Raw genomic sequence first — 5262 nt, 5'->3', positions numbered from 1 at the left:
ATGGTATAAAACTTTAAAGAACGTGCAGATTCGTATAGGTGTAAATCCCAATTCTTGTACAGTAAAGGCTTTTACAGTTTGAACCAATTGTCAGTCAAAGTCATAGGGCCATATTTTTGGCCCTTTATCCCTAAACTTGTGTCCCTAAACAAAGTGTTTGATGAGATCTGCAGGGCAGCACTCATCAAACACTCCTGGCCAACATTGAAGGAGCACCGCAAACGTTCAATCAATAGCTCGGTGGACCTCCAAATGTCCAAGAGATCTGCATAATTAAATTATATAACGAGGCAGACACAATTCAGGCTTTCAAAGTATTAAAGGTTTGTAGCATTTGAATACTGGAGTCAGTCTCATATGCATCGTGGCAAGTCATGTATTCTAAAGCAGAGGATTTGCATAGTTTGGACAATATAAATGGATCAATAAATGCACGTTCACATGGAAAGTTAAGGATGTAATAATTGATTGAATCAATACTAAGTCCACTTGTGCATTGTATTCAGCAATTTAAGAAGAACAAAGGAAAAGAGGGGTTTAATTACCTTTCCATTCAATATCGCTACACTTGGTCTATCGATAAATGTGTGTATTCTCTGCGTTAATGTCAAGGTACGGGTTTGTCTATATGTGCTCAAATGTATTTTCCGGAGAATCACTGCTTACTTATTTATATCCATATCCACATAAATAGCTAGCCTACTGTATCAATTTTAAATAATTTAATCGTATGATCGTATCGTGATAATGAACCAATTTCATCCATGTATCGTATCGTCAACCATGCATCATGATATGTATCCTATCGCTGTTAAAATGTAGCGTTACAGGGGGGAAATTCCCCCCCTGTCAGGTGTAAAGGAGCAACTTGGACACTCAGGCATGAAGGAAGCATGAGTTAAAGTCCGTTGCTCTCCCCATGTCCCCCATATATGGGGACTAGGTTGGCGGAGGGTGTGTAGAGCCCAGGATCACATTAGATAATTGACACAGGGGTGAAAATGGGTTACAAAATCGTGGGATAAAAATTATAAATAAAAAAAAAAAATGTAGCGTTACACGCCTACTGTTTAGAGTTAGAATAGATGACTCCAATATCTTGTTGGGATGTGTCTTCTCCATGGACACAAAGTCAGCCATGTCTACGTCTAGCCAACAGGAGGAAAAGGAATACATAGTCAGACAGTATGTATTGTTTGCACACGTTACGTTTAATTAACATTAACATTAATGACAGTGTGACAGTGTAACACCAAAGGATATTAAATTTGGTAAAATGCCCTGAACAGTGCATTCTGCCATCACATGTGCAGCCCACACTACGGCTAACACTAAGTCACTGTCTGAGATCGACCGATTGATTGAATACTTTATTAGTTAAAACATATTTAGTTAAAACACATTAACAGCGTTAAAGTAATTTCCTGGCCGTCCTATGCATTCAATTAATCAACAGCACGTTATAGCATTAACACGTGAATACATGATGTCACCAACAAGTTCAAAGGGCTTTATTTACAAAAAGGAAGAAAAATGAAATGTGGCAGCAGTGTGTGACCCCTCATTTCAATAGGAATTAATATCTTAATATGTTAATATCGTTTTCTTATTTCGTAACCTTTGTTCTCTTTTTTGTGTTCATTAATTCTGTCCTTTTTATTGATTGTATCATTGTGATGTACTGGTTGGTGGGTAGTCAATTGGACAGAGCATCAATTATTTGATCATTTTATTTTGTATTTTGCATTTTGATTAATGGTAGATTAATGGTAGAAATATTTTTATGGAATATGTATTTTAACTCATTTAAAACCAAACCCAATCTGTAGGAACGTTTGGTTACGTTTTAAGCAGTAAAAACCCCTGTGCCAAGACGTAATTTTATGTTATTTAAAAAAAATATATATATATTTAAAAAATAATAACCTGACGTGCACGCGATGCGCCCACGGTTATTTATTATTTCATTTGGCCAGCGTTTCTGTTGTAACAGGTGGCATGGATTGTGTTTTTAAACAAATAAAGATTAAATGAAATATCTAACTCCGCTTGTGGCTTTCTGCTTTCAATCCCAGTGATTCTTTAACCCTTGGATGTCATCAGGGCCTTCCACAGCATGCTGGTAGAGCAGTGGTTTTCAAACCAGTGGTCCGGGGACCACCAGTGGTCCTTGAGAGGGTTCCAGGTGGTCCCCAGCTAAATTATGGAGAGTTGGTAACCAAATGGACCCTTAGATTGGGAACAGAGCGGCATTCCGACGCATCGCCATTCCGACCATTGACTTCTATTGATCGGAATGGCGGGGTCTCTCCACTTTGGTAAAGACCCCGCCACTCCGACGATTTAAACACACCGCTATTCCGAACCGCTATTTCGACCGCTATGTGTGCATGACGTGACTATCTCTCTCTCTCTGAGCGCATCTCGCTCGTTGACAATTAAGCCAGCCAGACATCCTTCAAGTTCACCATTCTGTTGCTATACAGCTACAAATTACAATGATACAAAAATAGAATAGAGAAAAAATAATTAAGCATAGCCTATAGTAGTCCGGGAGCTAGACCCAGCCCTCATATCAATTTTTGCTACCTTTTTTTCACTATTATTTCCTGTTAGCATCAATAGTCACCCAAATCAATGTGCACCCAAATGTAACAGTGACCAAGTTAAAGACAAAGGGAGACACAACAGAAAAATACTGTATGACAAGGGGGCATCAGATTCCTTGTTTTTCATTTTCTTTCTTTTTTTCATAATTTATCAAAGAAATCAAAGAAAACAACAAAAACAACCACAACAAAATAATTGTTATACCACTGCATATTTTAAACCTTAAATTCACAACCCTTCCATATTGACAACTACTTTAGGTTTATTCATCATCAGATTCATCTTCCTCCTCCTCTTCATCATCAGAATCATTCATATGTGTTTCACTGATTTTTCACTGATCCACTGATTTTCTGGAAAAACTTAACCTGAGTGAATCTACTCTCACTGATGTGTTATCATCAGCTGATGATCAGCTAATCACATTGGAGAATATCTTTCCTTCAGACAAACTGTGAGGAATGGGGAGCTGGGAGAAACTCCCCAGTTGTGGATGGGATACATGGACTGTGTTTGGCGTGTGCTGTCAATGAATAAAGCAATCAAAATTAATGATTTTGATGGGTACAAAGCTGCCATGAATGCCATGCCAGACCTCTTTTTCTGCTCAGACCAGCAGAATTATGCTAGATTCCTCACTTACTTTGTCTACTTTCTTGAACATATTGAGGAAACACATCCTGGTTCAGAGAAACATTTGCGTGCTGGAGCAATGAGTGTAGCCAGATCGCATATCCCAGGCAACCGCTGTCACACTGACAAAACAATATAATATAATATAATGGCTTAAGTCAAAATCAGGTTCTGGGACATCTTGTGCTGGGATCTGTGGAATCACCACTAATTATGAAGCAAGCCAACGTCACATCCTGACTGCCCATGCTAAAGGAGAGTTTGTCGAGGAGATGTGGAATATGGTTAGCTGCCAAAGTGAGCATTCTGAAAACCAGCACAGAGACCTAAGGCCACGTCAAATCACTCGGTCTGAGAAGCAAGTGCAGCAAACAATAGAAGCATTTCAGAGTTTCATCAACCCATTTCAGCTTGAGACTAATCAGCCACTGACAAGTCTGTCTTCAGGAGCAGCTATGCCAGAAGGGTCCGCGTCAATATGCCGACGGTCCATTGGTCCGATCGACAACCTACCTCAAACCCTCACCCTAACCCTAACCTCCCCCGGGGCAGACACCTAAACCTAACCACCCACCCTCTCCCGACCCCCAGCGCACCTCGGACCAATGCTCCTTCGGAGCAATGGTCCGTCGGATCATAGGGTGCTTCCCATGCCAGAAGACGTGCGCTATGATGTGTTGAATGCTCTGAAAAATGGCCAAACTCAAACAGAGCAGTTCATCAGTAATCGACTAATTGCAAAACAAATCCGTTTTTTCAAACCTATCAAGCGGAAACAAATTCAAGACGATGTCTTCCACTGCACCTCTCATCTCTGACCTGATGTCCTACCCACTGACTCTGACTCCATATAGCATCTTAACAGTTGACGGATTCTTTGCAAAAACCAACAAAGCACAAGGGATGAACTAAATGATCAAAGATGCTGAGAAAGTGGAGCTCCCTTCTCCTGGTCAATGTGCTCATTATAGATGGTAATGCCACATTCTATATGAGCAATGTGCCCCAGACAATGAAGACTATATCAGAAGTCAACCCACTGCCGCAGAAACAGTATTCAGTACTGACACTTATGTTGACCGACTTCATTCACCAAAATCAGCTGAGAGGGATCGCAGAGGTTGTGGTGAGCGGTACATAGTTAATGGTCTGAATGTTCGCCGAGCTGCAGATTGGAAAGGTTTCCTCACGAATGATGACAACAAGAAGTCACTCATACATCTAATTCTCGAGCACTGGAGCTCTCCAGATATGATGGAAGAAATACTCCGAAGGCCCATCATCTTCATTGAGGCTGGTCAAGCTTTCAGGATAGAAGCTCAAGCTGGAGTGATTTCCAAAGCACTTCTACCTGATCTGAATTCAACACATGAAGAAACTGATGTGAAGGTGATCATCTACATCAATCACATTCAAAGCACAATGCCTCACATCAAAACTGTCCGAGTCAGAGCCAGAGACTCTGACATTTTCTTCATTCTCCTCTATTATGCCAAATCCTTCACAGTCGATGTCATATTTGACATGGGAGATATAATATAATATAATATAATATAATATATAATAATATTATTAGAAAGGACAGAGATCGCTCAGGGGGTGGGGTATGCATTTATATAAAATCAAACATCAATTACAATGTGCTTGCTGAATTAGGTAATACTATTGAATCAGTCTGGGTAAAAATCATCTTCCCAAAAGCCAAACCTTTAATAATTGGAGCTATATCCCAGCTAACATGTCCATGTGGGCACCATATGGGGTGTATGTGTGTTTATGGGTACCAAGTGGGCATGGGCTAGAACTGGGCAATTATACTGGGTTCCAGGTAGGTTCTATGTGGGCTAAGTGGGCATGGGCTTGAACTGGGCAAATATTGTGGGTTCGATATGGGTTACAAATGGGCCAAGTGGGCATGGGTTAGAACTGGTCAACATGTATGGGTCCCTTGTGGGATATATATGGGCTAAGTGGGCATGGGTTAGAACTGGGCATGCATGTCTGTGTCCCATATGGGTT

Source organism: Protomyctophum bolini (assembly GCF_963924005.1).
Source record: "Protomyctophum bolini genome assembly, chromosome: 19".
Lineage (NCBI taxonomy): Eukaryota > Metazoa > Chordata > Actinopteri > Myctophiformes > Myctophidae > Protomyctophum > Protomyctophum bolini.
Note: the sequence above shows the minus strand (reverse complement) of the source record.